This window comes from Sciurus carolinensis, chromosome 10, assembly GCF_902686445.1.
Source record: "Sciurus carolinensis chromosome 10, mSciCar1.2, whole genome shotgun sequence".
In the NCBI taxonomy this organism is placed as follows: Eukaryota; Metazoa; Chordata; class Mammalia; order Rodentia; family Sciuridae; genus Sciurus; species Sciurus carolinensis.
This window is the reverse complement of record NC_062222.1, coordinates 57,917,071-57,942,317: the sequence shown is the minus strand read 5'-3', so window position 1 is coordinate 57,942,317 and position 25,247 is coordinate 57,917,071. Positions and strand designations below refer to the sequence as shown.

General features: G+C 36.2%; 1 protein-coding gene and 1 pseudogene across 1 annotated transcript in view; both read right to left on the bottom strand.

Moving 5' to 3' along the window:
* Positions 1-25,247, bottom strand: part of Stpg2 (sperm tail PG-rich repeat containing 2) — a 618,919-nt gene that overhangs the window by 546,147 nt on the left and 47,525 nt on the right. The window lies entirely within an intron of this gene.
* LOC124994619 (polyadenylate-binding protein 2-like) lies at positions 23,060-23,621 on the bottom strand (annotated as a pseudogene).

Here is a 25,247-nt window from a genome sequence, read left to right as displayed (position 1 = left end):
TCATTTATTTAGTTGTGTATATGAAGCAGTTCAAATACCAAAGAGCAAAATATCTTTAAGTACAAGAAATATCCTATAGGCAAAATAATAAGGTTTTATTTATTCTTCAAATACCTAAGATCTTCATTCAAATCATATTGGCTTATATTTTATTTCCAAACTTAACAAAGTTTTAGTAGTCCAAGCCACATATAATTCTTCTAAAAATGAAAAACAGGAGACTGTAGGGTCTCTTCTAAAAATTAGAAATTTAATAGCAGGTTCAGTGTGTAATCTACAGACAAGATTATGATCTATATGACAAGGTTATGAGTAGGTAAAGAAAATATAGAGAGATCTGGTACAGATCTGGCAGGTAAAGATATTATAGAGAGATCTGGGCAGGTAAAAAAAGTGTAGATAGCATGATACCAGAAGCTTTCCATCAAGGCACTGGAATATAATCACAAAAGAATAGATTTGAAAGCAATCTAATTCCTAAGAATCTCTTTCTGGTTCAAAAATGCTTTAAATTGTCCAGCTAGACTTGACATGGCTTTTGTTCTATAGTTTCTTTATGGTGCCTCCAAATATTTGACTATGTGCCCTATACCACAACCCCTGCCCTCTTCTCTAACTAAGTTTGAGTTTCATGGACTTTCAGAGATAGAATAGGCCCACAATTTCCGAGACCTAATAGGAATAAAGGTCCCTCCTGATGTATGTGGAATTCCAGTTTAATTAAGATGAGATAAAAAAGAAGAAATTCTGTCTTTTGCAACATGGATAAACTTGGAGAACATTATGTTAAGTGAAACTAGTCAGGCACAGAGAGACAAAGAGCATGTGGCCTCACTTTTATGTAGAATGTAAAACTGAAACACATAAGAAAATAGAACGCTGGTTACTAGAGGTACTCAGAAGTAAGGAAACAATGTTGGTCAAATGGTACAAAATTTAATTTGGACAAGAAGAACAGTTGACAAGATAGATTGTAGAGCATGGTGACTTTGGTTAATAACAATATATCATATACTTGAAATTGCTAAGAGAGTAGATTTTAAGTGCCTTAATAACTAAAAAAAGGTATATGAGGTAAAATATTTGTTTATGTATATATGTATGTATGTATACATATTAAATATATATATATCAAAACATGTGGTATACCATTTATAGATATGATTTTCATTTGTCCATCTGAAGAAGGAAGTCTTCCCATGAGGCATAGAAATCTCAAGCCAAAATAATTAACTACATTATTTCAAGATAATTTTTTGACAGAAAATTGAAGACTATTCAATCTCAAGAGACCTGGAAAATGTTCAATATCTTCTAGCGAAATGTATATAGCATGGCATAGATCAATTGTAAGTACTAAGGTACATATATATAGAGTATCAACAAAGGAGACCCATTACAAATAATAAATGGAAGTAGAAACACTGGAAAACAGGCTGGTGTGTTCATAATTTTGAAAAACAGAAGGTGAAATACAAGCTCAATGGAAGGTTTTTGTAACCTTTAAGGCAATTAAAGGTTGCCATCTTCAAAATATATAGTCAGTACTGCATTAAAATGGAACTCAACATGTTTATACTATTCATGTTCTCTATTCTGACTCTACCTAAAATATCTGTTTCCTGACTAATTTGCCATAAAATACTATATTTACCAACTAATTGTTGATCTTCCCAGATACTAAATTACTAGATATTTACCTACCTACTTATAATCTAACTTCACTCCTCAGAACCAATAGTCATTTCTACCTTTGGACTTTCTCTTCCCTCCTTATCCGTGGGAAGCTATCCTTATTTAGCAGAATTAGACTAAGTTGAGGCATGTGACGCAGAGGCCTGGCTTCTAGGAACTGCCAGGAAGCATGTGGCGCTGCATGAGAGTGGTTCCCTGTCTCCTTCTGGAATTTTCCCCCAAAGAGAATGGCTTCCCTAACTCCACCCTATCCTGCCCATCACAGAAGAAGCTCTTTCTGGTCCTGGCCCCCTTTACCTGTATGTTATAAATAAAGGAGAGTTGGGCGACTCCATGTTGTTGTTGTAAGAGGCCAGGGCTGGTATGGCCAGACCCATCAAGCCCTCTGTCTCATAAAGAGTATTGGCTTTTGTGTGTTCATAGAGTAGAGAAGTCTTTGGGTAATAGAGAAACCACCAACATCCTCCTCTGGCAGTTAACCCTATTCTCCTCTGTGTAGGATGTGGCAGAGAGGACCCCCACACTTATCTATATTTTAGATGCAACCTTTGCCATGTTAATGTCTTTGCTCTGACTCTCAAAGATGCTGCCCTCTGCCATATCCCTTTAGCTCTGAGGGCATTACCAAATAAGCCAGCTTCTCAGATCAGAGAATCAACTGAAGTGAATGGTGTTCTATGAGGGACAGAGTAGTCTGGAAGCTGAGACAGAATGTTCCCATGGAATTAAGGATTCTACATTGAAAGCTGAAAGCATAGAATATTTTTTAAAAAGAACTACTATACTGCTCAAACTCTAATTCTCTAGTCGATCCTTTTATCTATGACATCAGATTTGAGTCAGTGGGTACTGAACCTACCTCCTGACACTACAGCTTCTTCAAAGCCAGAAAATGTACTCCTCCCCCCCCCACACACACAAGGTAATCATTGTCCATTGACCTTCTCATTCCTGGATACATGAGGCAAGGTAAATAAAAGTTAAAAAGTAATGGAGAAATCTTCTGAGATCATATTATGGTTTAGATGTGAGATGTCCCCCAAAAGCTACTGTGTGAGACAATGGAAGAAGGTTCAGAGGTGAAATGATTGAGTCTTGAGAGCCTTAACCCAATCAGTGAATGAATCTCCTAAAGGGATTAACTGAGAAGTAACTGAAGGCAGGTAGGGTGTGGTTGGAGGAGGTAAGACCCTAAGGGCCTGCCGTTGGAGTATTTATTTGGTATCTGTTGAGTGAAGTCTCTGCTTTCTGATCATCATATGAGCTACTTCCCTCCAACGCATTCTTCTGCCATGATGTTCTGCCTCATCTTGAACCCCAGGTAATGGAGCCAGCTGTCTAAGGATTGAGACCTCTGAAACCATAAGCCTCCAAATAAACTTTTTCTCCTCTACAATTGTTCTGGTCAGGTCTTTCAGTCACAGCAGCAAAAAAGCTGACTAAAACAGATCATGATAAATCATTCTTCAAAATTAAATTTTAAAAAAGTTTAAAGGCAGTCCATCATTCCAAAAATATCAAAATAAAGCACAATAAATAACGATACGAATTTCTGAATACCTTTGATTCAGTTTTACAAGATCTACTATTCTTATAAAGCATCAAATTTTATTAGAAGTTAAAGATGCAGTTAAACAATTTTTTCTAGGGGCATGACTTGTATTCATAGGTCAAGTTCCTCTGTCCCTTTGCCATAAGGACTCGATTCTCTGTCCAGAAGTCAGTATTTTCAATCCTTGAAAACATTTTAATCTTGAAAATAGCTAGCATGCTAGAAAATCTTCCAATGTAGAACACTAAAATATAGGAGGCTGAGATCAAAATTTGATCTTTATAGACATAGCACAGAAAGCAAAAGCAAGTTCTAAGGTATGAGAACCAGATTCATGGTAAATAGTTTAGCCATTACTGAGAGACACAGTCAAGCATTGAGAACTGTGAAGCACTATCAAAGAGGAGGAAGTAAGATTATGAAAAAGTTATGGAGACAGTTGAGCCATCCTTACCAGTACACTTTTCACCTACTACCACTGAGGCCACTGGAACACAAAGGCAACTCTGCAACTATAGTCTATTCTAAAGCCTCAGGGAATTTCTCCAGCATCTACTTGTTATCCTTTATTTTGAATGCACTTTATACATTAAGGGACACCTATCTCATCATAGCACTGGAAATAGGTTCAATCTAAGTTAGGTCCTAACTACTTTGTAACCACTGTAAAGATGAATATCTTCAGACCTGATTTATCCTTAAGAGAAGATCAGAACTACTGCCATATCTAAGACTTCAGAGCTGCAACATTTCTTATATGGTTTAAAAGAAAATTTGTACCTGGCCTTCCTTCTCCCCATCTCTCCCCTATGCAAGTTCACCGTAGACATTTTAAAAATGACAGATCTAATCATGGCACTCCCTTGATAAACTCTTCACTCTTTTGCCAATGCAATAAAGTGCAAACTCCCTACATTGACATACAAAACCCTCTATCACAATTCAAATTGTACCCTGAATAAATCTATTCATCTCTAGTGCCACTATCCCTTCCATTCTAGTATCCCTGCAGCAGAAAGATCATGTTATTCCCCTACATGAAATACTTTATTACCATAAGAATAAAATCAAAACTTCCTGCCAAGGCCTATAAAACCTGCCTAATTTGGCCTCTCCCTACCTGTATCATTCCACACCATTTTCCCTTCCTCATTGAACAACAGCCCCACTAGTCTTTTAAGTCCTGCACTTCCCCATCTCAGAAACCCACACATTCAATAATGGTTCTTAAGCTGAAACTCTGAAAAATAAATAGTAAATCGTCTGTGAATTTAAATTCCAGTGAAAAGATAACTAAAATTCACTATTACATGAGTGTTTAGGAATATCAGAATTAATTGATATAAATATCACACTGATCCCAATTTCCTTTTAGTATGTCCAGGCCAAGCAAATTATTAGTGAAGTTTGACTCTTTAATTCATAAGAATTCTTGCATTAACTAACACATCAAAAATAATTTTTAGTATATAAATAACAATAATTTTCCCTAATGGGAAAAATATTCAAGATAGACAAACTAAAAAAAAAAAAAAAAAAAAGAAAGAAAATAATACTGAAAAACACATATTTTTAGGTTATTCAAGTAAATACTATCAAATTTATCAAATCATTCTTCACATATATGATGTTGTAGGCACAGAATGACTAGTCTGGGAAGTAAGGATACAGTGAATAAAAATTAAAAATACAGAAATCTATGCCCCTTCTTAGCTTACATTCTAGTAAACTGTATATATATTATACAATTTGCAAGCCCTATGATGTAACTTAAAACAATATATAGAATTTTCACAGATCCACAGCTTCTGTAACCATCATCGAAATCAAGATATAGAAAGTTTCCATTACCCCAAAAAGTTTGCTTGTGCTACTTCTCAAATAATTCTTCCACAAAGGCCACAGGCAACAATTAAATTGTTTTCTGTTCTTACAGATTAGTCTTATCTAGAGTTTTACATAAATGGAAAAATATAATGGTTTTTTCCTCAGGAGTATGTTCTTGAGATTGACCATGTAGGTTTGTGAATGAGTCATTCTTTGAACAGTTCTTTCCAGTACCTAATAGCATTACATTGTACGAATATCACACAAATTATTTATCCATTCATCTAGTGATGACATTTGAGTTGTTTCCAGTTTTCTTAAATATTCACAGTAATGAAAAAAGGTTGCTATAAAAATACTTGTACAAGTATTTGATGAACTTTTGTTTTTATTTGCTATATATTTAGGAATGAAGTAGCTAAACCATATAGTATGTATATTTTAACTTTTAAGAAACTGTCCAATATTTTCCATAGTGGGTTTATTATTCTATATTTCCACAGCAATGTATGAAGATTTCCAGTTGCATATTAAGCATAAGTACTTGATATTGCCAGTGTTTTTAATCTTAGCCATTCAAATAAGGGGACATTTGGCAAGTCATTGTGGTTTTGCATTGTCATTTGCATTTCCCTACTGACCAATACTTTAGAGCAACTTTTCTTATTTGCCATTCTTCTGTTCTCTTTTATAAAGTGCCAGTGCAAATCTTTTGTGATATTTTAATGAGTCTTTGTTCTTAGTATTATTGAGTTATAAGAGTTCTTTTTTATTCTAGATACAATTATTTTGTCAGATAGATGTTTTGCAAATACTTTCTTCCACTCAGAACTAGTCTTTCCATTATCTTAACAGTGAATCAATGGGCAAAAGTATTTAATTTTGAAATTTTTATCAATTTTTTCCTTTTATGACTTTCTATGTGGTCTAAAAATATATTCCTTCTCCAAAGTTGCAAAGATTTCTCCCATATTTTTCCTTCCAGAAGTTTTATAGTTCAGTTTTTACATTTAGGTCTATGATCAACTTACAGATAATTGTTGTGTATGGCAAGATCAGGGGCATCACAGTTCTCATCTTCCTTTTATTAATATTTTGTTCCAGCATAAAAACAAAACAGTTTTAGGTCAGGGATTAGGCAACAGATCAGATTAACAAAGAAAAAAATAATTAAAGTGAAAAAACCCAAGCATATCACCTTGACTCAGTTAAGTTAAATGAATGCATATCAGTAGATACAATCCAAAATAAAATTTTACACATACTTAGTCTTGAAACTTACTATATTTTGGTATTATAGAAAACAATATTTTTTCAGCAGCATATTTATCACTAAAATAAGCACTACTGTATGCACATCTCCTGCATTCTTTAATTCTCACAAGCTATGAGATACTCTTCATGTCACAAGAAAGTCTTATAAAAGTCAAGTAATTTGTTAGACATGGGTGACACACACCTGTAATACCAGCAGCTCAGGAGGTCACAGTAGAATCATCATCAAATTCAAAGCCAGACTCCACAATTTGGTGAGGCCCTACACAACTTAGTGAGACCCTGTCTCAAAATTAAAAATAAAAAGGTCTGGTAATGTGGATCAATGGTTAAGGGCCCCTGGATTCATTCCCTGATACAAAAAGGAAAAAAAAATGCTAAGTAATTTACTCAAGGCCCATGACTAGCAATTATCAGAATAAAACTCACACTGAAATCTGACTTCCATAAAGATCATACTAGTTTTTCATTTCATGACTTTATATCAAAAGGAGGCATAAAAAGTATTTTTAAAATTATACAATATTAAAAAGTGGGGGGTGGCATATAGCTCAGTGGTAGAGTGCCTGCCTAGCATGCAGAAGGACCTGGGTTCAATCCTCAGTCCCACAAAAAAAAAAAAAAAAAAAAGTAAGAAATAACTCTGCTTATTTATATATTCAGAATAACAAGATTTGGCAAATTTTTTAAACCCACAACTTCACAAAAAAAAAATCATTAGCATTTCATTTGATTTTTAAAATAACATAGTTAAATATAGGTCTCTATCACTACCCAAGCTATCAATACCTGAATCCAAATATTTAAATAACAACTTGCCAAACTTATCAAAATTCAGTATACTACAATGAAACTACAGATGCATGCCAGAAAAATATTGCACCTTACATAAATCTAAGCAAGAGCTATAAAGTGGTTTGAAGCCTCACCTCAGCTCTTTTCCTGATAAAAGCACTACTGATTGATTTTGTTTAAAGTACAGTACACATTGCTGCAATTATCATCTCCCACCTTCTCCCATCCTCACCTCCTCCAGATTAGTAGTTCACTGGTTTCAGTTTTTGCTTCTGATGAGAATAGAAACAACTGGAACAACACAGAAGTGAGCTCTAGAGGTTTCTTGAAAAATTAAGTAAATGATATTCTATACACTTTGCAGATATCCTTGGGCAACTATTATATAGATGTGCATAAGGTATAAATCTGCATGGGCCAGATAAATTATTTTCTTAATACAGAATCCTGATACCCTAATATTTGCTTTCCAACATGTCTTTAGGAATGAGTTAGATATAAAAAATAAAGAAGTTCTTTAAAACAAACCACTATCACAATAAAAAACATGAAAAACTTCATATCTTTCTGCTTAAGAATGACTAATATAATTTACATGAAATCTGGACTTCTCCAGCTTGCATTATTCATACTCACCAAGTCATTAGTCTGCTAGCTATACATATGTTTTGTTTTCAACTCCTACTCGAAATGTCCTCAGATACTCTCCACCAATCCAATATTTCCCTTAAAAAGCAGTTCAAGTGACTGCCCACTCCCTGCCACAGCCAGAACTTGGCATGCCTGCCCAAGCTGTGGCTGCCCAACTTCTTTGCAGGCTGGTGCAGATGAGGGCATGGCCACCATGGCTACTTGAGGGGTGGCTCCCTTCCTGAGACACCTACAGGAGACTGAAGGCCCTTTGACAGGTACGGCACTCTCATGGAGATACTGAGGACTGGGAGGTTTGAGTGGTGGATGACTGTGAACCATAGAATTTTTTTTTTAATTTTTAATATCTTATTTCTTTCTTTTTTCTCACTATTTTCCTTTTATTCACCTATTCCCTTAGAGTCTCTTTCTCCCTTTTCTCATACTAAAGGCCAACTTCTTTTGTTCCTGCTCTCACTCTTCCTTTGAACAGGTACTTCTATTTTACTCACTTCTTTTCCCATTAACAGTTACATTCTACACCCCTCCCCATCCTCTTCGTCTACTACTAGAAGTTATAGAGCTCTATGCAAACCTATTGGCGATACTGTAGATAATAAGTGAACTTATCCTGTTTATTACAATACTGTTGAAGTCTTTATATGGGCTATTGGGTTTAGTGCTGCATATCATTTGTATTGGGTGCTGCTAATTTTGATCTCCCACTCAAAGGAGAGGTACTCAAAACCTGCAGTGTCACAATAAGCCTACAGGGGGGAAGCTGCAGTACTTCAGATCTTCACTGCTAGAGGGGAATATACAGAAAGGGGAATATATAGAAATGATATGAAAAAACAGGGGAAGAAAGTGTCCCTAAAAAATCAAGATTCTATTTTGATAGAATCCAATGACAGCAGCAGAAATGACAGAAAAAGAGTGTAGAATCTACATAATTAAAATGATCCATGAAGCAAAAGATGAGATAAGAGAGCAAATGAGGCAATGCATGATCACTTCAATAAACAGTTAAAAGAGCAAATGCAGGAAGCAAAAGAGAGATTCTGGAAAAAAAAAAAACAGAAATACTTGAAGGAAACAATAAACTACATTAAAAACTCAACAGAAAGCATCACCAACAGAATAGATCTCGTGGAAGACAGAATCTCAGACAATGAAGACAAAATATTTAGTCTTGAAAATAAAGTTGACCAAACTGAGAAAATGGTAAGAAGTCATGAAAGGAACCTCCAAGAATTATGGGATACCATGAAAAGACCAAATTTAAGAATTATTGGGATGGAGGAAGGCACAGAGATATAAACCAAAGGTATAAAAAACCTGTTCAAGGAAATAATATCAGAAAAATTCCCAAACCTGAAGAATAAAATGGAAAATCAAATAAAAGAGGCTTACAGAACACCAAATGCACAAAATTACAACAGATCCACACCAAGGCACATTATAATGAAAAACCTCACATACAAAATAAAGATACGATTTTAAAGGCAACAAGAGAAAACCAACAGATTACTTATAATGGAAAAACAATATGGATATTAGCAGATTTCTCAGCCCAGACCCTAAGAGCAAGAAGGATCTGGAACAATCTATTTCAAGCTCTGAAAGAACATGAATGCCAACCAAGAAACCTATACCCAGCAAAACTAGCCTTCAGATTTGACAATGAAATAAAATCTTTCCACGATAAACAAAGTTAAAATAATTTACAAATAGAAAACCTGCACTACAGAACATTCTCAGCAAAATATATCATGAGGAGGACATAGAACTTCAATGTGTTAAATTTATCAGTGATGTTACAAACTATTTTGCAGTTAGATTTAAAAGACATCAGGTACTCTTACAAAGGGTATTGAATTTCTGTTAATCAATAAATATTTTCAATCTTTTCTTCACTCTTTGCTATGTCATGATTTTGCCCCTTTATCTCTCAATGATTCAGTTCTTTCCTCCCATCTCTTTTCTCCTCTTTGAAATCCATAACTTACATACTATAAAAGTTTTCTTAGATAATGAGAAAAGTAAACCCTCAGACCTTTTGAAGGTAGTAACTCTAACATGAACAACTAATTGTGTTAGGAGGAAAATACAGTTAACTGTGTGCAAGTCCTCTTAAATCTGTTCATTCTAAAAGCCAAGCTCTTTCAAGGCCACAACTATTTCTAACTGCAATAAATTGCTAAGTGCCTGTTATAAAGTCAAACAATCAAGTAATTCAATAAGTATTAAAGATCAGCAATGATAATCAAGAAAGTAAAACTTGTACATCATAAATAATGGAACAATCCACTCATAATGGAAAACCAAAAAAAATCCAAAAAAGGCTACGAATTTTTCTGCCTTTTATTTCCTTATGACTAAAGTTTTTTAAAATCATAATATAAATCATTTAGAACTACGACTTCCTAAGATCTACTTAATATTAGTCAACTATGTTTAGGTAATCTTACACTAATCCAGAGAAAACACTGGCTTATTAATTACATCTTAAAATAAAGCTTTTAAAACTCTCACAATTTTGAAAAATTTTTATAAAAAATAAACAGGAATGAGTTAGTTTGAAAGTACCATGTTCAAGTCAACTTTCTTGCTGCTATGGCCAAAAGATCTGACAAGAACAACTAGAGAAGGAAAAGTTTTTGGGGGGGCTCACAATTTCAGAGGTCTCAGTCCATAGATGGCCAACTCCCCTGCTCTAGGCCCAAGATGAGGTACCATGGGGGAAGAGCACTGTGGAAGAAAGGAGCCCAGAACATGGAATCAGGAAGCAAAGAGAGACACTCCCCTCACCAAGGACAAAATATACACCCGAAAGGCATAGCCCTAATTACCCACCTCCTCCAATCACAACCTACCTGCCTACAGTAACCACTACAGTAATCCATATCCATGGATTAATGCACTAATTAGCTTAAAGTTCTCATAAACCAGTCATTTCACCTCTAAACTTTCTTGCATTATATCACAGATGAGCTTTAGATGGATACCTCATATCTAAACAATTAACACAGAATTTAAACAAAAATTGCAAATGCATAGTTCGGGGTATTTCCATGAGACAGAATATCTTTTTTTTTTTTTTATCTTTACAGACAAAAGGCCAAACAATTTTTTTTATTATTTTTATTTAGCTTTTAATTTTTTACAAACTTCATTTTGATTCATTGTACACAAATGGGGTACATCATTTCGTTTCTATGGTTGTACACAATGCAGATTCATAACATTTGTGTAATCATACATGTACATAGGGTAATGATGTCAGTCTCATTCCACCATTTTTCATACTCCCCTCCCTCTCATTTTCTTCTACATATTCTAAAGTTCACCTGTTATTCTCTCATTTCCCACCCCCACTCCCATTATATATCATCCTCCACTTATCAAGGAAAACATTCAGCCTTTGGTTTTTGGGGCTTCACTTACTTCACTTAGCATGATATTCTCCAATTCCATCCATTTATTTGCAAATGCCATAATATTATTATTCTTCATGGCTGAATAGCATTCCACTGTGTATATATATCACAGTTTCTTTATCCATTCATCTGCTGAAGGGCATCTAGGTTGGTTGCACAATCTAGCTATTGTGAAATGAGTTGCTACAAACATTGTTGTGAGTGTGTTACTGTAGTTTGCTGATTTTAGGTCCTTTGGGTATAAACCGAGGAGTGGGATAACTGGGTCAAAAGGTGGGTCCATTCCAAGTTTTCTTAGGATTCTCCATACTGCTTTCCAGAGTGGCTGCACCAATTTGCAACTCCACCAGCAATGTAAAAGTGTGCCTTTTTCCCCACATCCACGCCAACATCTATTATTGTTTGTGTTCTTGATAAAAACCATTCTAATTGGAGTAAGATGAAATCTTAGAGTTGCTTTAATTTGCATTTCTCTAACTACTACAGATTTTGAACATTTTTTCATATATTTATTAATTGCCTGTGTGTCTTCTTCTGTAAAGTGTCTGTCCAGGTCCTTGGCCCATTTATTGATTGGGTTCTTTGTATTTTTGTTGCAACCTTTTGTAAGTTCTTTATAAATTTTTGAGATAAGTGCTCTATCTGAAGTGCGTGTGGAAAAGATTTTCTCCCACTCTGTAGGCACTCTCTTCACATTCTTGATTGTATCCTTTGCTGAGAAAAAGCTTTTTAGTTTGAGTCCATCCCATTTTTTGATTCTTGATTTGATTTCTTGTGCTTTGGGAGTCTTGTTGAGGAAGTCTGATCCTAAGCCAACATGATGAAGATTCAGACCTACTTTGTCTTCTATTAGGTGCAGGGTCTCTGGTCTAATTCTATGTCTTTGATCCATTTTGAGTTGAGTTGTGAGCAGGGTGAGAGGTAGAGGTTTAATTTCATTTTACTGCATACAGATTTCCAGTTTTTCCAGCACCATTTGTTGAACAGGCTATCTTTTCTCCATTGTATGTTTTTGGCTCCTTTGTCTAGTATGAGATAACTGTATTTATGTGGTTTTGTCTCTGTGTCTTCTATTCTGTACCATTGGTCTGCTTGTCTATTTTGGTGCCAATACCATGCTGTTTTTGTTACTATTGCTCTGTAGTATAGTTTAATGTCTGGTATTCTAATACCTCCTGTTTCATTTTTTCTATTCAGGATTGTTTTGGCTACTCGAGGTCTCTTGTTCTTCCAGATGAAGTTCATGTATGCTTTCTCTATTTCTATGAGGAATGTCATTGGGATTTTAATTGGAATTGCATTGAATCTGTATAGTGCCTTTGGTAGAATGGCCATTTTGACAATGTTAATTCTGCCTATCCAAGAACTTGGGAGATCTTTCCATCTTCGAAGGTTTTCTACAATTTCTTTCTTTAATGTTCTGTAGTTTTCATTGTACAGGTCTTTCACCTCTTTTGTTAGATTAATTACCAAGTATTTTATTTTTTTTGAGGTTACTGTAAATGGAGTAGTTTTCCTAATTTCTCTTTCAGAGGATTCATCACTTATGAATAGAAATGCATTACACTTACGTGTATTGATTTTATATCCTGTTACTTTGCTGAATTCATTTATTAGTTCTAGAAGTTTTCTAGTGGAGTTTTTGGATCTTCTAAATATAGGATCTTGTCATCAGCAAATAGTGACAGCTTGAGTTCTTCTTTTCCTATTCATATCCCTTTAATTTCATTGGTCTGTCTAATTGCCCTGGCAAGTGTTTCAAGGACGATGTTGAATAGTAGTGGTAAAAGAGGGCATCCCTGTCTTGTTCCAGTTTTTAGAGGAAATGCTTTCAGTTTTTCTCCATTAAGAATGATGTTGGCTGTGGGCTTAGCATAGATAGCCTTTACAATGTTGAGGTATGTTCCTACTATTCCTATTTTTTTCTAGTGTTTTAAGCATGAAGGGGTGTTGTATTTTATCAAACGCCTTCTCAGCATCAATTGAAATAATCATGTGATTCTTAACTTTAAGTCTATTGATGTGGTGAATTACATTTATTGATTTCCAGATGTTGAACCAACCTTGTGTCCCTGGGATAAACCCCACTTGATCATGGTGCACTATCTTTTTAATATATTTTTGTATGCAAATTGCCAGCATTTTGTTAAGGATCTTTGCATCTATGTTCATCAGGGATATTGGTCTAAAGTTTTCTTTCTTTGATGTGTCTTTGTCTGGTTTTGGTATCAGAGTGATACTAGCCTCATAGAATGGATTTGGAAGGGTTCCCTCCTTTTCTGTTTCCTGAAATACTTTGAGGAGTGCTGGTATCAGTTCTTCTTTAAAGGTCTTGTAGAATTCAGCTGAGAATCCATCTGGTTCTGGGCTTTTCTTGGTTGGTAGGCTTTTGATGGCTTCTTCTATTTCAGTGCTTGAAATGGATCTGTTTAGATTGTGTACGTCTTCCTGATTCAGTTTGGGAGGATCATATGTCTCTAAAAATTTGTCAATGTCTCAATATTTTCTATCTTGTTGGAGTATAGATTTTCAAAGTAGCTTCTAATTACATTATGTATTTCAATGGTGTCTGTCGTGATCTTTCCATTTTCATCACAAATTTTAGTAATTTGAGTTTTTTCTTTCCTTTTCTTCATTAGTGTGGTTAAGGGCTCATCAATTTTGTTTACTTTTTCAAAAAACCAACTTTTTGTTTTGTCAATTTTTTGAATTGTTTCTCTTGTTTCAATTTCATTGATTTCAGCTCTGAATTTAATTACTTCCTGTTTTCTACTATTTTTAATGTTGATCTGTTCTTCTTTTTCTAGGGCTTTGAGGTGTAATGTTAGGTCATTTAGTTGTTGGCATTTTATTTTTCTAATGTATGAGCTCAATGCAATGAACTTTCCTCTTAGTACTGCTTTCATAGTGTCCCACAGATTTTGATATGTTGTCATTGTTCTCATTTACTTCTAAGAATTTTTTTTTATTTCTTCCCTGATGTCTTCTGTTATCATTGCATCATTCAATAGCATATTATTTAGTCTCCAGGTGTAGAAGTAGTTTTTTTTTATTTTATCATTGATTTCTAATTGCATTCCATTATGGTCTGATAGAATACAGGATAGTATCTCTATTTTTTTTTTTTTTTTTTGTATTTACTAATGGCTTTTTTGTGGCATAGCATATGGTCTATTTTGGAGAAGGATTCATGAGTTGCTGAGAAGAAAGTATATTCACTCGATGATGGATGAAATACTCTGCACATGCCTGTTAAGTCTATATCATTGATTGTATTATTTAGTTCTATAGTTCTTTGTTCAGTTTTTGTTTGGGAGGATATATCCAGTGGTGAGAGTGGTGTGTTAAAGTCCACCACTATTAATGTGTTTTGGTCTATTTGATTCTTAAAATTGAGAAGGGTTTGTTTGATATATGTAGATGCTCCATTGGGCATAAATATTTAAAAGTGTTATACCTTGCTGTTTTAGGCTTCCCTTAAGCAGTATGAAATGTCCTTCATTATCCCTTCTGACTAACTTAGGTTTGAAGTCCACTTTATGTGATTTGAGGACAGAGACCCTTGATTTTTTACTAGGTTCATGTGCATGGTATGTTTTTCCCCATCCTTTCATCTTTAGTCTGTGGATGTCTTTTTCTATGAGATGAGTCTCTTGAAGGCAGCATATTATTGGGTCTTTCTTTTTAATCTAATCTGCTAGCCTATATCTTTTGATTATTGAATTTAGGCCATTGAGATATGATTTGTAGTCCTGCTCATTTTGACTTCTTTTTGATTTTTCACTTGTCCTTTGATTGGCTTTTCCTTTAGGGTAGTTCCTCCTTTTGCTGACATGTATTGTTGCTTTTCACTTACACCTCACGAAACATTTTGCTGAGAATGTTTTGTAGGGCAGGCTTTCTATTTGTAAATTCTTTTTAACTTTTGTTTACTATGGAAAGATTTTATTTTATTGTCAAATCTGAAGGTTAGTTTTGCTGGTTATAGTATTCTTGGTTGGCATCCATGTTCTTTCAGAGTTTGAAATATATTGTTCCAGGTACTTCTTGCTTTTAGAGTCTAGGCTGAGAAATATGCTGATATCCATATTGGTTTCCCCTTATATGTAATCTGATGCTTTTCTCTAGCAGCCTTTAAAATCTTATCTTTATTTTGAATGTGAGGTATTTTCATTATAAAGAGTCTTGGTGTGAATCTGTTGTAGTTTTGTGCACCTGGTGTTCTGTAAGCCTCTTGTATTTGATTTTTCATTTCATTTTTTCAGGTTTTGGAAATATTCTGATATTATTTCATTAAACAGGTTTTCGGGGGCGATCCAAGATGGCGGCCTAGAGGGAGACTGCACCCCCTCTCGCTCCAGAACCCAGGAGTTAAGAAGGGGAGGCACTGAGAGACTCGGACTGAAATAGAGCCATGGGTGAGTCTGCCCACTGGGTAAAGCTCAGCCTGGGGGGCAGGCCCAGATAGAGGTGGCTTATTGGAGCCGGGCAGGGCAGCTAGAGTCTTCCCACGGTAGCCTTCCACACTCCGGCAGTGAGATCCTCCCACACGGCCAGTTGCACGGTGCAGGTCCACAGTGAGAGCATTTCAGCACAGAGCCAGTTCCAAATCGTGGAACCAGTAGGGGGCTAGGGGCAGTTTTCTTCGGATATGCTGCTTTATCAGATTCCTCCAAGACATCAGGCTACTGAAGGCTGGGAGGTGATACACTGGAAATCTACCGGGACACTATAAGCCAATAGCGGAAAACTGCAATATCTCAGGGTCCCACTGACAACTGACCAATATGAGAAAACAAGGGAAGAAAATGTCCCAAACAAACCTAGATACTACATCAATAAAACCCAATGACAGCACAGCAGAAGAAATGTCAGAAAGGGAGTTCAGAATGTACGTAATTAAAACGATCAGGGAAGCTAATGAGGAGATGAAAGAGCAAATGCAGGCATTGAAGGAGGAGATGAAAGAGCAAATGCAGGCATTAAATGATCGCACCAATCAACAGTTAAAAGACCAAATACGGGAAGCAAGAGATCATTTCAATAAAGAGTTAGAGATACTGAAAAAAAACCAAACTGAAATACTTGAAATGAAGGAAACAATAAACCAAGTTAAAAACTCCATAGAAAGCATAACCAATAGAATGGAGCACCTGGAAGACAGAACCTCAGACATTGAAGACAAATTATTTAATCTCGAAAGCAAAGTTGGCCAAACAGAAAAGATGGTAAGAAATCATGAACAGAATCTACAAGAATTATGGGATATCATGAAAAGGCCAAATTTAAGAATTATTGGGAGTGAGGAAGGCTTAGAGAAACAAACCAAAGGAATGAACAATCTATTCAATGAAATAATATCAGAAAATTTCCCAAATCTGAAGAATGAAATGGAAAACCAAATACAAGAGGCTTATAGAACTCCAAACATACAAAATTACAACAGACCCACACCAAGGCACATTATTATGAAAATACCTAACATACAAAATAAAGACAGAATTTTAAAGGCCGTGAGAGAAAAGAATCAAATTACATTCAGAGGGAAACCAATAAGAATATCAGCAGATTTTTCAGTCCAGACCCTAAAAGCTAGAAGGGCCTGGAACAACATTTACCAAGCCCTGAAAGAAAACGGATGCCAACCAAGAATCTTATACCCAGCAAAACTTCCCTTCAAATTTGACGATGAAGTAAGATCCTTCCATGATAAACAAAAGCTAAAGGAATTTACAAAAAGAAAGCCAGCATTACAGAACATTCTCAGCAAAATATTCCATGAGGAAGAGATGAAAAACAACGATGCAAATCAGCAACAGGAGGCGCTAGCCTAAAGGAATAGTCAAATAAAGGAGAAACCAAATCATGTCAAAAACAAATATGAGTCAATTGACTGGGAATACAAATCATATCACAATAATAACCCTGAATGTTAATGGCCTGAATTCATCAATCAAAAGACATAGACTGGCAGATTGGATTAAAAAGAAAAATCCAACAATATGCTGCCTGCAAGAGACTCACCTCATAGAAAGAGACACCCATAGACTAAAGGTGAAAGGATGGGGAAAAACATACCATGCACACGGACACAGCAAAAAAGCTGGAGTATCCATCCTCATCTCAGATAATGTGGACTTCAAACCAAAACTAGTCAGAAGGGATAAAGAAGGACATTACATGCTGCTTAAGGGAAGCATAAATCAGCAAGACATAACAATCATAAATATCTATGCCCCGAACATTGGCTCATCCACGTACGTCAAACAAATCCTTCTCAATTACAGAATTCAAATAGACCACAACACAATCATACTAGGCGATTTTAACACACCTCTCTCACCACTGGATAGATCGTCCAAACAAAATTGAATAAAGAAACTATAGATCTCAACAGACAATCAGCAATTTAGACTTAACGGACATATATAGAATATACCATCCAACAAAGAACGAATACACTTTCTTCTCAACAGCACATGGATCCTTCTCTAAAATAGACCATATTTTATGCCACAAAGCTACTGTTAGCAAATACAAGAAGATAGAGATACTACCTTGTACTCTATCAGATCATAATGGATTGAAATTAGAAATAAATGACAGAATAAAAAACAGAAACTTCTCCAACACCTGGAGACTAAATAATACACCATTATATGATGAATGGATAACAGAAGACATCAGGAGGGAAATAAAAAAATTCTTAGAAGTAAACGAGAACAAAGACACATCATATCAAAATCTCTAGGACACTATGAAAGCAGTACTTAGAGGAAGATTTATTTCATGGGGTGCATTCAAAAAAAGAAGTAGAAATCAACAAATAAACAACTTAACACTACAGCTCAAAGCGCTAGAAAAAGAAGAGCAGACCAATACCAAAAGTAGTAGAAGACAGGAAATAGTTAAAATCAGAGCCGAAATCAACGAAATCGAAACAAAAGAAACAATTGGAAAAATTAACAAAATAAATAGTTGGTTCTTTGAAAAAATAAGCAAAATTGATAAACCCTTAGCCACACTAACAAAGAGAAAGAGGGAGAAAACTCAAATTACTAAAATTCGGAATGAACAGGGAAACATCACAACAGACACGAGTGAAATACAAAACATAATTAGAAACTATTTCGAAAATCTATACTCCAACAAAACAGAAAACCTCGAAGACATCAACAAGTTTCTAGAGACATATGAATTACCTAAACTGAACGAGGAGGACATACACAACCTAAATAAACCAATTTCAAGCAATGAAATAGAAGAGGTCATCAAAAGCCTACCAACAAAGGAAAGTCCAGGACCAGATGGGTTCTCAGCCCAGTTCTACAAAACCTTTAAAGAAGAGCTCATTCCAATACTCCTCAAACTATTCCATGAAATAGAAGAGGAGGGAACCCTCCCAAACTCGTTCTATGAAGCCAATATCACCCTGATACCTAAACCAGACAGAGACACATCGAGGAAGGAAAATTTCAGACCAATATCCTTAATGAACATCGATGCAAAAATTCTCTACAAAATTTTAGCAAATCGCATACAAATATATATTAAAAAGATAGTGCACCACGATCAAGTGGGTTTTATCCCAGGGATGCAAGGTTGGTTCAACATTCGGAAATCAATAAATGTCATTCACCATATCAACAGACTTAAAGTTAAGAATCACATGATTATTTCAATAGATGCAGAAAAAGCATTCGATAAAATACAGCATCCCTTCATGCTCAAAACACTAGAAAAAATTGGGGTAGTGGGAACATTCCTAAACATTATAAAGGCAATCTACGCTAAGCCCATGGCTAATATCATTCTAAATGGTGAAAAAACTGAAAGCGTTCCCCCTAAAAACTGGAACAAGGCAGGGATGCCCTCTTTCACCACTTCTATTCAACATCGTCCTTGAGACTCTAGCCAGAGCAATCAGACAAACCAAAGAAATTAAAGGGATACGAATAGGAAAAGAAGAACTCAAACTATCCCTGTTCGCTGATGACATGATTATATATTTAGGGGAACCTGGAAATTCCACCAGAAAACTTTTAGAACTCATAAGTGAATTCAGTAAAGTAGCAGGTTACAAGATCAATGCTCATAAATCCAATACATTTTTATACATAAGTGATGAATCTTCAGAAAGAGAAATTAGGAAAACTACCCCATTCACAATAGCATCGAAAAAAATAAAATACTTGGGAATCAATCTCACAAAAGTAGTGAAAGACCTCTACAATGAGAACTACAGAACACTAAAGAAAGAAATTCAAGAAAACCTTAGAAGATGGAAAGATCTCCCATGTTCCTGGATAGGCAGAATTAATATCGTCAAAATGGCTATACTACCTAAAGTGCTATACAGATTCAATGCAATTCCAATTAAAATCCCAATGATGTACCTTGCAGAAATAGAGCAAGCAATTATGAAATTCATCTGGAAGAATAAAAAACCTAGAATAGCTAAAGCAATCCTCAGTAGCAAGAGCGAAGCAGGGGGTATTGCAATACCAGATCTTCAACTCTACTACAAAGCAATAGTAACAAAAACGGCATGGTATTGGTACCAAAATAGACAGGTAGATCAATGGTACAGAATAGAGGACACGGACACAAACCCAAATAAATACAATTTTCTCATACTAGACAAAAGTGCCAAAAATATGCAATGGAGAAAAGATAGCCTCTTCAACAAATGGTGCTGGGAAAACTGGAAAACCATATGCAATAGAATGAAATTAAACCCCTATCTCTCACCCTACACAAAACTCAACTCAAAATGGATCAAGGACCTTGGAATCAGACCAGAGACCCTGCATCTTATAGAAGAAAAAGTAGGTACAAATCTTCAACTTGTTGGCTTAGGATCAGACTTCCTTAACAGGACTCCCATAGCACAAGAAATAAAAGCAAGAATCAACAACTGGGATAGATTCAAACTAAAAAGCTTTCTCTCAGCAAAGGAAACTATCAGCAATGTGAAGAGAGAGCCTACGGAGTGGGAGAATATTTTTGCCAACCATACCTCAGATAGAGCGCTAATTTCCAGAATCTATAAAGAACTCAAAAAACTCTACACGAAGAATACAAATAATCCAATCAACAAATGGGCTAAGGAAATGAACAGACACTTCACAGAAGAAGATGTACAAGCAATCAACAGATATATGAAAAAATGTTCAACATCCCTAGTAATAAGGGAAATGCAAATCAAAACTACCCTAAGATTTCATCTCACCCCAATTAGAATGGCGATTATCAAGAACACAAGCAACAATAGGTGTTGGCGAGGATGTGGTGAAAAAGGAATACTCATACATTGCTGGTGGGGTTGCAAATTAGTGCAGCCACTCTGGAAAGCAGTGTGGAGATTCCTCAGAAAGCTTGGAATGGAAACACCATTTGACCCAGCTATCCCACTCCTTGGTCTATACCCAAAGGACTTAAAATCAGCATACTACAGAGATACAGCCACATCAATGTTCATTGCTGCTCAATTCACCATAGCCAGATTGTGGAACCAACCTAGATGCCCTTCAGTTGATGAATGGATAAAGAAACTGTGGCATATTTATACAATGGAATATTACTCCGCAATGAAGAATGATAAAATTATGGCATTTGTAGGCAAATGGTCGAAATTGGAGAATATCATGCTAAGTGAGATAAGCCAATCTCAAAAAACTAAAGGACGAATGATCTCGCTGATAAGCGATGAGGACATATAATGGGGGTGGGAGGGGTTAGCATTAGGTTTAGGGTTAGGTTTAGAGTTAGGCTAAGGAGAGCGGTAAGAATGAAGGAAAGAAGGACTGTATAAAGGGAAAAGGGTGGGAGGGGTGGGGGGGAAGGGGAAAAAAAAGAAACATCATTACCCTATGTAAACGTAAAAAAATAAATAAAAATAAATAAATAAATAAAAATAAAAAAAAATAAACAGGTTTTCATGCCTTTGGTTTGTATCTCTGTGCCTTCCTCAATCCCAATAATTCTTAAATTCAGTCTTTTCATGATATCCCATAATTATTGGAGGTTCTGTTCATGACTTCTTAACATCTTCTCAGTTTGTTCGATTTTATTTTCAAGATTGAATATTTTGTCTTCATTTTCTGAGATTCTGTCTTCCACAAGGTCTATTCTGTTGGTGATGCTTTCTATTGAGTTTTTAATTTGGTTTATCGTTTCTTTCATTTCAAGTGTTTCTGTTTGGTTCTTTTTCAGAATCTCTATGTCTTTATTGAAGTGTTATTTTGCTTCTTGCATTTACTCTTTTAACTATCTTGCATTGCCTGCATTTGCTCTCTTGTCTTTTGCTTCATGGATCATTTTAATCATGCAGATTCTAAACTCTTTTTCTGTCATTTCTACTGCCATGCTGTCATTGGAGTATATCACAATAGCATCTTGGTTTGTTAGGGACACTTTCTTCCCCTGTTTTTTCATATTGTTTCTATATATTCCCCTTTAGCAGTGAAGATCAGAGATACTGAAGTTTGCTCCCTGCAGGCTTATTATGACCCTGCAGTTTCCACTACCTCTCCTTTGAAGGGGAGATCAATACCAGTAGCACCCAATACAGAGAAAATGCAGTCCTGAACCAGATAGCCCCTATAAAGACTTTAACATTTTTAAAATAAACAGGATCAGTTCAATTACTATTTACAATATTTCTAGTTGTGAACAAGAGGATAGGGAAAGGGTGTAGGATATAAGTGAGTAAATAGAGGTACCTTTCAAAGGGCCTCCAGTCTCCTGTAGGTGTCTCAGGAAGGGAGCCGCCCTTCCAATGATGATGGCCACGCCCTCAGGAATAATTCAAAGTGCCTGACCAGCCTCCAAAGGAGTTGGGGAGCCCAGCAAGGGTGCGTTGAGTCAGTATGGAGGCAGGCACAGTGTCCCTCAGCAGTAGGTGGGCAGGCGGGCAGGCTGGCTCAAGGTCTGACAGACCTTGGTGTGGAGGGCGGCCTCAGCAACGTCTGACCTTGGTGTCAGGCCAATTTTTATTTTGAAAAAACAACTTTATTCATGACACATATTTAAAAAAAATTTCCACTCCCTGGAAATGAGCTAAAAAAATAAATAAAATCCACCTCCCACCTCCCTGTTCCCACTTCCACCCATTCCCTTCAAATAAAAAGGGTAAAAAGGCAAAGGAAAACAAAACCAAAAAACTGAAAAACAAAAAACACCCAAAACCCCCCAAAACAAGGTATTGCATTTCCCCAGGGGGAAGGGGAATTTACACTGGAGCCAGAACTGAGATCTTCCGGCTACAGAAACCTGCAAAGAAAGACACTCGAAACAGAAGAAGAAACACAAAAGGAAACAAAATAGATCACCAGGCAATCTGGAGGGGCAGGGAGCCGGAAAGAGGGTGGGATGGGTGGTAGACCTGGCAGGACAGGAGCCGGCAGGAAGGGACTGTGAAAGGCAGGGAGAAGGTGGAGGGAACATAACAAGCAGAACAGTTTGGTGTCCTTCCAGAGCCCTGGGTTAAAAAAAAAAAAAAACCCTCCTACCACCCATGCCCACCTGCCCTTGAGTAGCCCCCAAGGGGGTGAAGTGGGGCAGGGAAACATGGGGAGAAGCTTGCACAGTTGAGAAGTGTCCATGGTGAATCCCCAGAGTGAATGAGCAGCCCCCTGCCCCACTCCCTGGGCCTTCCCCTATTCCCCAAAGCAGGTCCCTCCTCAGCAGTTAAGTTATGGGATTCTCCCAGCTTCCACAGCATATCTTTTTTTAAAAAAATATTTTTTTCCCATCAAGATCATCTTCTGTTTTTCGTTTTTTCTTTATTTTTTTTCCTTCTTTCCTCCTTTTTTCCTCTCTCTCTTCCTAATACACACTTTTTTTAGTAAGGGGAATACCATGATGTTGCTCTAGCCCAGCCCCTATAGATGCGACACCGGAGCCTGCTGTTAAAACCACTGTAGAATGGAGAGCAGGAACTGTTGTAGTTGGTAGTCTGGGCACGGTAGTGGGCATATGGGAAACCCTGGTCTGTTGTGCTGATGCCTGGTCTGTTGGTTCGTTTTGGGATCACCTTGATTTATCTCCTCTAAATAAGGACTCATCTAAGGCCAGGGAAGTCCTCGCTGACTCTTTGAGAACTCTATATACGCAAACCCTTCGGGATGGCCACTAAATTTGTCAGAGAGTATGGTAACACGATTGATTGAACTACAGCCATGAAAGTGAGCTTCCAACTCTTCTGCTGTTGCGCCATAGTTCACATTGCCAACATAGATGGAACGTGCATCAGCCTCCATCTTCTCTTCAATAGACATGATCACTGGGCCAGCATTGCCTGGAGGTGGACTCATATTCATCTGCTTCTCTACCTTGTTTTGTAGTTCCTTTAGCTTCTCAGCTTCTTCCTCCATCTCCCTGACTCAAGCTTTGAAAGTTTCAAGCTCCGGGTCCTCAACGGTACGGTCCCCTGGGTCACCCTCGACCAGTCCTGGTTCTTCCTCCTCCTCCCGACTGCCCTCCCCAACCAGGCCCAGGGCCTGGAGCTGGATTGGGTGGTGGGAGGGGGTCCGGGGTGGCTCCTCTTTGGCTCGGGCTCCAGTTCCTCAGACTCCAGTCCTTTCCTGTAGTGCCCTGTGCCCCCCGGGGCCCCCTCCCTGGCTTCCCCACCCGCCCCAGGCATAAGATGGCACCACTGCCCCCAGAATTTCTAAAAAACTAAAATTTCCAATTTATATTTGCTCAAATGAATTACAAGGCAAATTTTTAAATCTTGCCATACCATTTTTAAATGTTTTAATAAATGTAAGAAATTGAATAGGTTTTGTCAGTAAAGATTCAAAGTATTGGCGCCACCTAGTGAAATTTTACTGTTTTTTGAATTTTTTTAATTAAAAAGTTAATGCATTTTGTATTACCAAATAAAAGCACTTCAATAGAAGCAACTTTTCAATGTTCTGCAAAGTGGAGAATTTTCTTTGAGATTCCATTCATATTAAGTAAGATGCTAAAATGATTTTTCATTACCAAAGGCAAGATGAACTCCTAAGGAAAATATTCAGGTTGAATGAAAGTTAATATTTGTGTTTTTAACAGAAGTTGTTGGTAGATCAGAATGTTATCTATTTTCAAAAAAAAATGTATTGAACAAACACAGTACGTGTAACAGAATAAAACAGATCTCAAGGATAGGTTTGATAATTAAAACATTCATTAAATTATATTCATATGATTTTGTGAAATCAGAAAAATGTTTAAATCCAAATATAAAACAACACTTCTAAAATCATCTTATTGATTTAACATTTACATTTCTAAGGAAATAGTATAAATGGGAAGAAAGAGAAATCCTAAGAGTTCTTTCCCTAATTCCAATTTGAAAATACAACTACTAATTTTTTCGGAACTGCAATAAATTCATTCAAAAAAATCATTATTGGGCTGGGGAGATAGCTCAGTTGGTAGAGTGCTTGCCTCACAAGCACAATACCCTGGGTTCAATCCCCAGCACCACACAAAAAAAATTATTAAACATATGTACTACACTAACTATAGGTATACAAATATAACACAAGAATCTTATGCCCTAAGAACTACATTTTAATTGGGCACATAAACATCAATAAAAGATTACATTTACAAGAAATGTTATTCAATATTATTAATTGTAAGTTCATACAAAAATCAATAGAACACAAATTAATAATAAAAGAAATAATTCAATGTAAAAATGGGCAAAGACTAGACACTTTTATTAAGAAGATATAAATATGCCAAGTAAATACATGGAAGATATTCAATATCATTAGTTTTTAGGAAAATACAAATTGAAACCACAATAAGACTTCATTCATGTACCCTTGGATGGCTATAATAAAAAAGACAAACAATAATAGCAAGTATTGCAAAAACTAAAATCTTCATACTTTGCTGAACATAATGTAAAATAGGACCACTGATTTATAAAAGAGTTCCACAAAAAGTTAAACACAGAACCACAATATTACCTAGCAATTCCACCTATAGGTACAGATTCAAGACAAATGTAAACCTGCATCTAGGTTATGACT